Here is a 12,456-nt window from a genome sequence, read left to right as displayed (position 1 = left end):
GCCTGAGCTAGCTAGGGGTAGGGTAATGATGCATCCTCCGTGGCGCGGTCGGTTCGAGCCCAAGGTCGGGCGAGGCGGAGACTCCTCCTGAGGCCGAGGCCGAGGTCGGGCGAGGACGTGATTCCTCCCGAGGTCGAGGTTGAGGCCGAGCCTTGGGGTCGGGCGAGGCGGAGACCACCTTCCGAGGCCGAGGTTGAGGCCGAGCCCTGGGGTCGGGCGAGGCGGAGACCACCTTCCGAGGCCGAGGTGGGGGCCGAGCCCTGGGGTCGGGCGAGGCGGAGACCTCCTCCTGAGGCCGAGGCCCAAGGTCGGGCGAGGCGGAGCTTCCTGTTGCGCCTGAGGCTGAACTTAGCTATTGTCAGCCTCGCCCTGGCGGGTCGCACAGCAGTCGGAGCGGGGCGAGCGGCGCTGTTTTCCTGTCAGGTCGGTCAGTGGAAGGGCGAAGTGACTGCGGTCATTTCGACCTTGCTGACTGAGGCACGTGTGTCAGGATAAGGTGTCAGGCGATCCTCGCATTGAATGCGCCTGCGATGCGGTCAGTTGGTGAGGCAATTTGGCCAAGGTTGCTTCACTACGAAGCCTGCCCGAGCTGGGCTTCGGGCGAGTCGAGGGTGCGCCCGTTGCTTGAGGAGGCCCTCGGGCGAGGCGTGAATTCGTCTGGGACTACTGTTCCCGCCCGAGGTTGGGCTCGGGCGAGGCGAGATCGCGTCCCTTGAGTATGCGAAGCCTTGACCTGAATCGTGCCCATCAGTCTCTACAGCTCGTGCTAATGGTGGTTACCAGCCATGTTTAGGAGTGTTGGGGGTACCCCTAATTACGGTACCCGACAGTAGCCCCCGAGCCTCAAAGGGAGTGTTGGTACTCGCTTGGAGGCTTTGCCGCATTTTTTTGCGAGGGGACCGGCCTTTCTCGGTTACACTTAGCCCCCGAGGCCTCGGAGGAGTGGTTTGACTCCTCTGAGGTCTTAATGCCTTTCGTGATGCCTTGGTCGGCCTGGTTGTTTCCTCATGCGACCTGATTGTAGCCCGGGTGCATGGTCAGGTTCCGAGTTTTTAGGCTGGTTTGTTGACGCTGTCAACGGTTTGGCCATAGCCGGGTTTGCGAGAGCAGGCCCCGAGCCTCTGCACGGAGCGAGAGGACGATCAAGGACTATCTCGACTTTTATTATACGCCCCTTCGTCGCCTTTCCGCAAGGAGGAAGGGGGGGAAAGCACCATGTTGCCCTCGGAGGGCGCCGGACATGGTGTCTCCAGTGAGTTGCTAACGGGTGATCCGAGTGGACGCCCGTGCCCCGTTCGATAAGGGTCGGCTAGTGGCCCAGAGGCGCGCTCCAAAAGTACCTGCAGGTGATTTGCCGGACCGGTCCCGTTCGATAGGGTCCGAGGGCTCGATGCCTCCCTCTGATGGGATTCCGTTACAAAATCGCTCCTGCTAGTCTCGGAAATGTCCTAGGGTACCTCGGGAGCGTAGCCCGAGCCTCGGCCATGTAACAGACGTACCCAGAGTCATCCCTTGCTCTATGTGCTTTGAGGCGGCTGTCGAACCCTTCCGAGAGGCCAGCCTTCGAACCCTTGATCAGTAGTGGGCGCGGAGCCCGAGTGCTCTGGGGCGGCTGTCGAACCCTTTCGAGGGGCCAGCCTTCGAACCCCTGATCAGTAATGAGCTTGAAGCTCGTGTGCTCTGGGGCGACCGTCGAACCCTTCTGAGGGGCCAGCCTTCGAACCCCTGATCAGTAGGAGGGCTCGGGGCCCGCTTCCTTCGTGGAGAAGGATCCCTTTCGGAATATCCCCTTTCCCGGTCCCTGTAGCAAGAGAGAGAAAGGGGAGGAGGAAAAGGATATGAATTTAAATGGTGTGGCGCACCTTTTCTGACGCGGTCATCATGGCGGAGGTGAAACAATGCCCGCTTCGCCTGCCAAAGGCGTCGCTTGCCCTGCCGAGGAGTTAATGCGATGGGACATGGCGATTCACAGGGCGGCCGTTGCGCGTGCGCGAGTCGTTCGAGGAACGGGCGTTTCGCCTTCGAGTTTGAATTTCGCGGCGGGTTCGGGCGAAGTGTTGAATGAATCTCGCCCGGGCCTTTATATACCCGGAAGAGGGGCCGACGGTGGTTCTTTACTCTGCTGCTCGCCTTCTGCTTTGGTTTCCGCAACCTAAGAGAATAGCCAGAGAAAAGAAAACCGCGCACCTTGTCCCCTCTGCCTCCACCCCCTTCGTTCGGCGATGGCCGACAAGGTGATCGTCGTTCCGCCACGCGATCCGCGGCCTTTCTCCACCATCACGGTGGACGATCTGGAGACCCTCGTCGTCGATGGTTTGCTCCGTCCCCTCTCCGGTGACCCGCAGCCGGAGTGGATGGCCCCTGCGAGCGAGGCCGACCCGACTCCGCCGCCGGGGTATGTGGTTAGTTTCATCTCCTTCCACGAGCGGGGGTTCGGAGTGCCAGCAAGTCGTTTCATGCGGGCGCTCCTGCACTACTACGGGGTGGAGTTGCACAACTTCAACCCCAACTCCATTGTGCAAGCGGCCATCTTCGCGGCAGTTTGCGAGGGTTTTTTGGGGATTGACCCCCACTGGGATCTGTGGACCCATCTCTTCTCTGTGGAGCTTTTTGCCTTGACGATGGGGGAAAAGAAGGTCTGCATGGCGGTGCGGGGCGGTGGCTGCACCCTCCAGTTGAGGCAGGGGCGCGCGCAGCAGTACATCCCCGCCATCCTTGTGTCTTCGAACAAGGGGTGGCAGCGCCGGTGGTTTTACCTCCGGAACGACGACGGAAGGCTCCCGTCGTTTTCTCAACGAGTGGTGACTGCCACCGGCAGCAACTGGCGCTAGGAGGCCACGCGCGAGAAATAGGAGAAACTCCAGCCTCTTCTGGAGGCCTTGCATAGGTTACGAGATGGGGGGCTCACCGCCGCGGGGGTGGTTGCCGCCATCCATCGTCGGAGGGTGCTTCCTTTGGCAGAGCGGCGGTTGCCGCTTTCGGAGATGAAGCCAGGGGTTGACTTGGAGGGTTCACAGACGTCCTCGGCCTCCCTCTCCGCCGACGACCTCCGCAGGCGGGTAGCGGGCACGGTAGGGAGGCTGGATGCCGGTGCCCTTACCCAGCCCGTGATGCGTCCCGAGCGTGGGTACATGTCCCTGGTGAGTGTCCGCTCTTTCTCCTATCTTGCGCCGAGTTGCCTTTGATTCTTATCGTCGGGATTTTCGTTCGTCTCCAGGGGTTTTACAAGCCCTCCCTGCCACCGGTCCCGGAGGACGCGGTGGACCGAGCCGCGCGGAGGGTCGCCGCGGAGAAGAAGGAGAAGAAGGACGCGGAAAAGGCCCGGGCCCACGAGCAGATGCGGGCTCGAGAAGCCTTGGAGAGGCGCCGTCAAAGGCAGGAGAGGGACGGGCTCCCAAGGGAGCCGTCGCCGGAGACGCCTGACGACGATGATGATGACGATGATGACGAGGACGACGACATGGCGGCCCGTTTTGGCCTTAGCCCGGATCTGAGGCTGGGCCAGGGGTCGTCGAGCCAGCCTCCAAGTGGGCTGGCGCCATCGGTATCTAGGGCCAGGACATCAAGGTCCCGGTCCGAGGAGCGGGGACAGACCGAGGGGGTACTTGACCCCTTGGCCGAGGTAGTTGAGGTGACTCCGGGGAGTCAGGCCGATTCGCCTGTCCCCCAAGAGCAGTCGCCCATGCCGGCTGTGCAGGAGGTTGATCCTCGGGCCATCGTGACGGCGCCTGGGCAGGCCGTCCCTTCGGCGCCTCGGGCGCCCAAGGCGGGAACGGCGCCGAAGCCAGCAGCAGGGCGATCCTCGGTAGCGCCTGCGGGGACCGAGGGGCCTCCCCGCAGGCACGATTGGCCTTGGTCCGAAGCGGGTAAGTATCTGAGGATACCTCTGTTTTGGCTCTTTCTCCGTGTGCCCTAATCCTGCTTTATCTCTTCATTTCAGCAAACGGAGGCAAGGCTCGACCGGTCTGGCCCCCCGGAAGGCCCTTAAGACAGTGTCGGCTTCTGCAGCCAGTGCCGCAGCGCGCCACGCCGATTGGCTGGCCTCCGCACAAGACACCCTCGAGCGGGGGGCCCAGGCGGCACGAGTTGCCCTGGGGCAAGCCTCCCAGGCTGACCCCTCCATCGGGGCGGCCATCGTGCCGGGGGAGGCTGCTGGCGTGGCCGCGGCCCCGAGCCCACCTGACGTGTTGCCGACGCCGGCACCAGCTTCTGCCAAGGCCATCGCTGTTTTGCCCGTGGAGCCACCCATCGCCGCTGATGCTGGGATGGCAGAGGTGCCGCTGCTCGAGGTCGTCTCCGACCTCCCCAGTCTCGGCCATAAGGAGAGGGCGGCCGCCGTTGCCGAGGTCGGTGATCGGAAGCCCGCCTCTTTAGCCGAGGGGAGGCCCAGTACATCATCAGCGATGGTACCCAATGCGTCGACTGCAGGGGGTCCCGACGCCTTGGAGGAGGGGCGCACAGAACCGCGGCCCGTCTTGGGGAGCGGCGACCTTATCCCCGCGCGGAGTGACCCCAATGAGTGGTGTGGGTAGGCGCTCCGGTTCTGGACTCGCGGCGCCTCGAAACCCCTCTTCGTCCTTGACGATGAGCGGGAGGAGCAGTCTCGGGATGAGCTCCGTGAGTATGTCGAGGCGGCGATGGGGTCGCTTCGGTCGACCATGGAGATCCTTTCCAGGGATGTTCCTAGGGTCCTCCAGGTAAGGATTTTAGGCACACCTTTCGCGTGACCAGGGCATTCTTTGTAACACCCTTCTTCCCTTCCTCAGGAACTGATGGATGTTAGCACCGCCAAGTCGCTGTTCATCCACCGCGAGACTGACGTCTTGGGTTCGCTGCGGTTCCTGAGGGCCGCGCTTGCCGAGGCTAATGAACGCCTCGCTCAACGAAGCACCGAGGTGGCGGACCTTCGGCTGCTCTGTGATGAGCTGGAGGTGGAGGCAGCGGCGGCGTAGGCAGAGGCGGCATCAGCACGGACGGAGGCGCAGCAGCGGCAGCTAGAGCTTGGCCAGGTCATTGGCGAGCGGGACCAATCTCGGAGCCAGGCTGCCGAGGCTGTAGGCCGGGCTGAGGCCCTTGGGGGTCAGCTAGCCGAGGTGTCTGCTCGGGCCGGAGCCCTTGCGGAGGACCTGGTCGTGGCCGTCGGGTTTGCAAAGTCCGCCCAAGCCACAGCCTCGGAGCAGCGTGCCCAAGCTGAATGTACGTTTCGGCCGCTTTGTGACTTCAATTCAGCTTCATTCTTCAACTCGTGTCTGAAGAATTCTGTTCGGCTGTCTGCAGAGTTCGAGACAGCTCTTAACGAGTCTGTTAAGGCACTTGCCCAGGCGGTTGAGCAGAAGGACGCCGACCGTGTGGCCATGTTCGAGGTTATCTCGGCCTTCTGCCAGGTCTTTGGCCTCGATGACGTCCCCTCGGGTAGCTCCCCCCAGAGTCGCCTGCGGGCCTTGGGCGGCCATGTGCGCAGCAGACTCCGCGGGGCGCTGCATCACGGCGTTAGGCTGGCCTTCGCCGTGCTCGCTTCCCACTACGACGTGGATCTGGAGCGGGTCAGCGAGGGGTACTGTCTACCCGACGAAGATGAGGCTGTCTTAGTCGAGGTTCAGAGGCTTGACGCGGCCGTCGCGGGCCCAAGCGCGGTGCTGGCGTCCTCCTTCGAGGTGAAGATCCTTCCGCTCGCGTCGCCGTCTGGGGCCGGGCCAGATCTCGCCGAGGGTGGAGACGGCGCCGAGGGTGGAGACGATGCCGAGGGTGCCGCTCCTCCCCCGGGCGATGTCTGATTCTGCCGGAGCAGTCTGTTTGGAGCATGCATGTGTTTTTCGCGGCCGCCGAGGCCTAAACACCTTGTTGTCGTGTTATAAAGCTGCGTTTCTTTTCCTCTCGTTTCGAGTATCCGGACTTGTTCGTCAGTAGCATAATCGCTTATCCGAGCAAGAGTTACTTTTCGTGGAAGGTGACGAGTGAGGTATCCGTATCTCAGAGGTGTAGCATTCCCTCGGCTTGGTCGGCCTTGCCGCTTACGTGCGCTCTTACTCGTTTTGCAGGATTCTGTTATCGATATAGTCGGAAAGCACGAAAGTCGTTTTGGTAGAAAACTTTTCCGAGGAAAATTTTGACGCAGAGGGGGTTCCCCCCTTCTAGCCCCCGAGGGAGGGTCGGGCTTCACCGAGGCAAGGCTGACCCTTCCTTGACGGTTAGACTCTATTTGTGTATGTAAAGAGAAAGGAGGTATATGAACGACTTGAAACATCTTAAGGGTAGAAGCGACGTAGCTGTTGGAAGTTCCTAGCGTTGCTGTAGACCTCGCCTTCTTTGTTGGCGAGCTTGTATGTTCCGGGCTTCAAAATCTTGGCGATGATGAACGACCCTTCCCAGAGAGGAGTAAGCTTGTGGCGCCCTCGGGCGTCTTGGCGCAGCCGAAGTACCAAGTCTCCCACCTGGAAGCCTTGGGGCCGAACCCCTCGGGCGTGGTAGCGTCGCAGAGACTGCTGATACCATGTCGAGTGTAGTAAGGCCACGTCCCGAGCCTCTTCGAGCTGGTCCAGTGAGTCTTCTCGGCTGGTCTGGTTGCTTCGGTTGTCGTACGCATTTGTCCTCGGGGAACCGTATTCTAAGTCTGTGGGCAAGACAACCTCGGCCCCATAGACTAGAAAGAACGGTGATAAACCCGTGGCTCGGCTTGGCGTCGTCCTCAGACTCCAGACCACCGAGGGTAGTTCCTTCATCCACCGGTTGCCGAACTTGTTGAGGTCGTTGTAGATCCTCGGTTTAAGTCCGTGCAAAAGCATACCATTGGCACGCTCCACCTGCCCATTCGTCATGGGGTGAGCTACGGCGGCCCAATCCACACGGATGTGGTGGTCCTCGTAGAAGTCTAGGAACTTCTTCCCAGTGAACTGGGTGCCATTGTCGGTGATGATGGAGTTCGGGACCCCAAAGCGATGGATGATGTTGGTGAAGAACGCCACCGCCTGCTCGGACCTGATGCTGGTTAGGGGTCGGACCTCGATCCACTTGGAGAATTTGTCGATGGCGACCATCAGGTGCGAGAAGCCCCTGGGTGCTTTCTGCAAGGGACCGACGAGGTCCAGACCCCACACAGCAAACAGCCAGGTGATGGGTATTGTCTGTAGGGCCTGAGCGGGTAGGTGTGTCTGTCTCACGTAGAATTGACACCCTTGGCAGGAGCGTACAATCCTAGTGGCGTCGGCCACCATGGTCGGCCAGTAGAAGCCTTGTCGGAAAGCATTCCCAACGAGGGCTCGATGTGCTGCATGGTGACCGCAAGCCCCCGAGTGTATCTCTTGCAATAGCTCCTGTCCTTCGGTGACGGATATGCATCGTTGGAGAATGCCTGAGGGGCTATGGTGGTAGAGCTCCTTTTCATCACCCAGTAAGACGAACGACTTGGCGCACCACGCCAGTCGCCGAGCTTCGGCCTTATCGAGGGGTAGCTCTCCTCGGAGGAGATATTCCAGGTACGGGGTCCGCCAGTTTCGATTTGGCGCAACCCCATTCCGCTCTGCCTCGATGCGCAGTGCCTCACCCTCAGCGGCCGAGGATACCTCGGGCTGGGTCGAGGCCTCCTCGGGCTCGGGCGTGTCGTCGGTCTTGACGGAGGGTTGATGTATGTCTCTGGAGAAGACGTCTGGGGGAACTGTTGTCCGCCCCGAGGCTATTTTAGCCATCTCATACGCAGTCTCGTTGTACCGTCGAGCGATGTGGTTGAGCTCCAGCCCATAGAACTTGTCTTCCAGGCGTCGGACTTCGTCGCAGTAGGCCTCCATCTTCCGGTCGCAACAGTGGGAGTTCTTCATGACTTGGTCAATGACAAGCTGCGAGTCGCCACGAGCGTCGAGGCGTCGAACCCCTAGCTCGATGTTGATGCGCAACCCATTAACCAGAGCCTCGTGCTCGGCCACGTTGTTTGACGCCGGGAAATGGAGGCACAACACGTAGCGGAGATGTTTCCCGAGGGGTGAGATGAAGAGTAGGCCAGCACCTGCTCCTGTTTTCATCAGCGACCCATTGAAGTACATGGTCCAGAGTTCCGGTTGGATCAGAGCTGTTAGCAATTGGGTGTCGACCCATTCAGCCATGAAGTCCGCCAAGACTTGGGACTTGATGGCCTTCCGAGGAGCGAACGAGATTGTCTCGCCCATGAGCTCCACTGCCCACTTTGCTATCCTACCCGAGGCCTCTCGGCACTGGATGATCTCCCCCAAGGGGAAGGATGACACCACAGTCACCGGATGAGACTCGAAGTAGTGTCGCAACTTTCGCCGCGTCAGAATTACTGCGTATAGTAGCTTCTGAATTTGCGGGTAGCGGATCTTGGTCTCGGATAGCACTTCACTAATGAAGTAGACCGGCCTCTGGACGAGTAGTGCTTGCCCTTCTTCTCGTCTCTCGACTACGATCGCGGCGCTGACCACCTGAGTGGTTGCGGCTATGTAGATCAAGAGGGCTTCTACCGCAGCGGAGGGCACCAAAATGGGTGTGTTTGTAAGGAGCGCCTTTAAGTTTCTAAGGGCTTCCTCGGCCTCGGGGGTCCAAGCGAAGCGCTCGGTCTTCCTTAAGAGGCGGTACAAGGGTAGGCCTTTTTCGCCGAGGCGCGAGATGAAGCGGCTCAGAGCCGCAAGGCATCCCATGACCCTTTGTACTCCTTTCAAGTCTTTGATAGGCCCCATGTTGGTGATGGCTGTGATTTTCTTCGGGTTGGCCTCGATGCCTCGCTCGGAGACGATGAACCCCAGGAGCATGCCTCGGGGGACTCCGAAGACACACTTCTCGGGATTGAGCTTCACGCCCTTCGCTCTTAGACACTTGAATGTCGTTTCAAGGTCAGAGAGGAGGTCGGAGGCTTTCCTCGTCTTGACTACGATGTCATCGACGTAAGCCTCGACCGTTCGGCCAATGTGCTCTCCGAACACGTGGTTCATGCACCTTTGATATGTCGCACCTGCATTCCTCAAGCCAAATGGCATAGTAGTATAGCAGTACATGCCAAAAGGTGTGATGAAAGAAGTCGCGAGCTGGTCAGACTCTTTCATCTTGATTTGGTGATACCCTGAGTAGGCGTCGAGGAATGACAGGGTTTCACACCCAGTAGTGGAGTCCACAATTTGATCGATGCGAGGCAGAGGGTAGGGAACCTTCGGACATGCTTTGTTTAGACTAGTGTAGTATACACACATCCTCCACTTCCCACCTTTATTTTTCACAATTACAGGGTTAGCTAGCCATTCGGGATGGAATACCTCTTTGATGAACCCTGCGGCCATCAGCTTGTGGATCTCCTCGCCTATGGCCCTGCGCTTCTCTTCGTCAAAGCGGCGCAGGTGCTCCTTCACGGGTCGGGCTCCAGCTCGGATATCCAGCGAGTGCTCGGCGACATCCCTCGGTATGCCCAGCATGTCCGAGGGACTCCACGCAAAAACTTTGGTGTTTCGCGGAGAAAGTCAACGAGCACTGCTTCCTATTTGGGGTTGAGCTCGGAGCCGATCCGGACTTGCTTGCAGGCGTCATTGCTGGGGTCAAGAGGGACGGACTTAACCGCCTCTGCTGGCTCGAAGTTGTCGGCGTGGTGCTTCGCATCAGGCACCTCCTTGGAGAGGCACCCCAGGTCAGCGATGAGGGCCTCGGACTCGGCGAGGGCCTCAGCGTACTCCACGCACTCCACGTCGCATTCGTACGCGTGTCGGTACGTGGATCCGACGGTGGTGACCCCGTTGGGGCCTGGCATCTTGAGCTTGAGGTAGGTGTAGTTGGGGACGACCATGAACTTGGCGTAGCACGGTCTCCCCAACACCACGTGGTAGGTTCCTCGGAACCCGACCACCACGAACGTGAGGGTTTCCTTTCGGAAGTTGGAGGGAGTTCCGAAGCAGACAGGCAGATCGAGTTGTCCAAGGGGCAGGACGCGCTTCCCGGGGATGATCCCGTGAAAGGGCGCCGCACCGGCCCGGATCGTGGATAGATCGATCTCCAAGAGCCCAAGGGTCTCGGCGTAGATGATGCTGAGGCTGCTGCCTCCGTCCATGAGGACCTTGGTGAACCTGGTGTTGCCGATGACGGGGTCGACGACGAGCGGGTACTTTCCTGGGCTCGACATGCAGTCGGGGTGGTCGCCTCGGTCGAAGGTGATGGGCTTGTCGGACCAGTCTAGGTAGAATGGTGCCGCCACCTTTACCGAGCAGACCTCCCGGTGCTCCTGCTTGCGGTGCCGAGCCGAGGCGTTCGCCACTCGCCCACCGTAGATCATGAAACAGCCGTGGACCTCGGGGAACTCCTCTGCCTTGTTACCCTCCTTCTTGTCGTCGTCTTGGCCTTTGCCATCTCCCGCCGGTGGCCCAACCTTATGGAAGTAGCGTTGAAGCATGACACATTCCTCAAGGGTGTGCTTGACGGGGCCTTGGTGATAGGGGCACAACTCATTGAGCATCTTGTCGAACAGGTTGGCCCCTCCGGGAGGCTTCCGAGGGTTCCCGTGCTCGGCGGCAGCGACAAGATCTGCGTCGGCGGCGTCGCGCTTCGCTTGCGACTTCTTCTTCGCCCTCTTCTTCGTGTCGCGCTGGGCGGACGTCTCGGGGACGTCTTCCTGCTGGCGTTCCTAAGGCTGTTTGTCCTTCCGAAAGATGGCTTCGACCGCCTCTTGACTAGAGGCGAACTTGGTGGCGATGTCCATCAACTCGCTCGCCTTGGTGGGAGTCTTGCGACCTAGTTTGCTCACCAGGTCGCGACAAGTGGTGCCGGCGAGGAACGCCCCGATGACATTCGAGTCGGTGATGTTGGGCAGCTCGGTGTGCTGCTTTGAAAACCGCCGGATGTACTCTCGCAGGGATTCCCCTGGCTACTGGCGGCAGCTTCAGAGATCCCAAGAGTTCTCAGGGCACACGTACGTGCCCTGGAAGTTTCCAGCGAAGGCTTTGACCAGGTCGTCCCAGTTGGAGATTTGCGCAGGAGGCAGATGCTCCAGCCAGGTCAGGCGGCTTCAGAGAGGAACAGGGGGAGGTTGCGGATGATGAGGTTGTCATCATCCGTTCCACCCAGCTGGCAGGCCAGCCGGTAGTCCGCAAGCCACAGTTCTTGCCTTGTTTGCCCCGAGTACTTGGTGATGGTAGTCGGGGCTCGAAACCGGGTTGGGAACGGCGCTCGTCGTATGGCCCGGCTGAAGGCTTGCGGACCAGGTGGTTCGGGCGAGGGGCTTCGATCCTCCTCGCTGTCGTAACGTCCCCCACGCCTGGGGTGGTAGCCTCGGCGCACCTTCTCGTTGAGGCGGGCTCGACGATTGCGGTGGTGGTGCTCGTTGCCGAGGCGACCCGGGGCTGCAAGCGTTGCGTCCCGCGTGCGCCCGGTGTGGACCGAGGCCTCCCGCATGAATCGGGAAGTCGCTGCGCGATGCTCCGGGGGGCACCCTTGCCTTCGGGAGGCAGAGCTTTCGGCCCGTCGAACCGCGACATCCTCCAGGAGATTCTTGAGTTCTCCCTGGATATGCCGCTCCTCGGTGGTGGATGGCTCCGACATCGCTCGGAGCAGTATTGCCGCTGCAGCCAGATTCTGGCCGACCCCGCTGGAGGCCGGGGGCAGCCTTGCCCTGGCACCGTCAGTGATACGGCGCTGGACGTCCCGGGCCTGATGACGCGCTTCTCCGGCGAGTGCTCGGCCTGCCCACTCCTGCTCGATGTTTTGCCGGAGCTTCACAAGTTGTCCTGCTTCCTCGTCGAGCTTGGCCTGCATCTCGCGAATTTGCTCGAGCTGTGTGTCCTGACCCCCCGCAGGGACTGGGACCACAGCTAGCTCCCGCAGGATGTCAACGCGAGGTGTAGGCCCAGGGGGATCGTCATCCTCCGGCATACCAAGGTGGTTGCCTTCGTCGTGACCCCCTAGATCGACGTGGAAACATTCACGACTTGGGCCACAACCCTCGTCGTCAAGGCTGTGGCCATCATCGGAGCAATCGGAGAGGAAGTAGTCACATGCGATCATGAAGTCTTGCACAACACTGGGATTACTGAGCCTGGAGAAATCCCAACCGGAGTCGGGACCGTCCTCTTCCTCGGAACCCGGGGGCCTCTCGATCAATGAACGGTGACGAAGTCGCGTCGGGGACGGACTGCACCGTTATCTCAGGTACGAGGCTAACGCCCAGCAAGCCCTCCGCGAGAGTGCTGGCGTCATCTGTCCGCTTGGGGTTGACATGTTGCGGGGAAATGACACCCGTCGTTGTCTCAGGCGCGAGGACAACGTCCGACGTGTCCCTCGCTGGGGTGCCAGCGTCGTCGACTCGCTCGACAGCCGACGAGGTGCCGCCTCCTGCCTGGCCACTGTTGCCCCGCCTCCTCCTCCTGCGGCGAGGAAGGCGGCGGGACAAACCCGGATGCTGCTCTTCCCCCACGGGGGGAAGACGTCATCGAGTTTGCCGCCGCCGGGCGAGCTGACGGTCGTCGTTGTCGCTGTCGC

Source organism: Zea mays, chromosome 6, assembly GCF_902167145.1.
Source record: "Zea mays cultivar B73 chromosome 6, Zm-B73-REFERENCE-NAM-5.0, whole genome shotgun sequence".
NCBI lineage: Eukaryota > Viridiplantae > Streptophyta > Magnoliopsida > Poales > Poaceae > Zea > Zea mays.
This window is presented reverse-complemented; position numbering follows the sequence as displayed.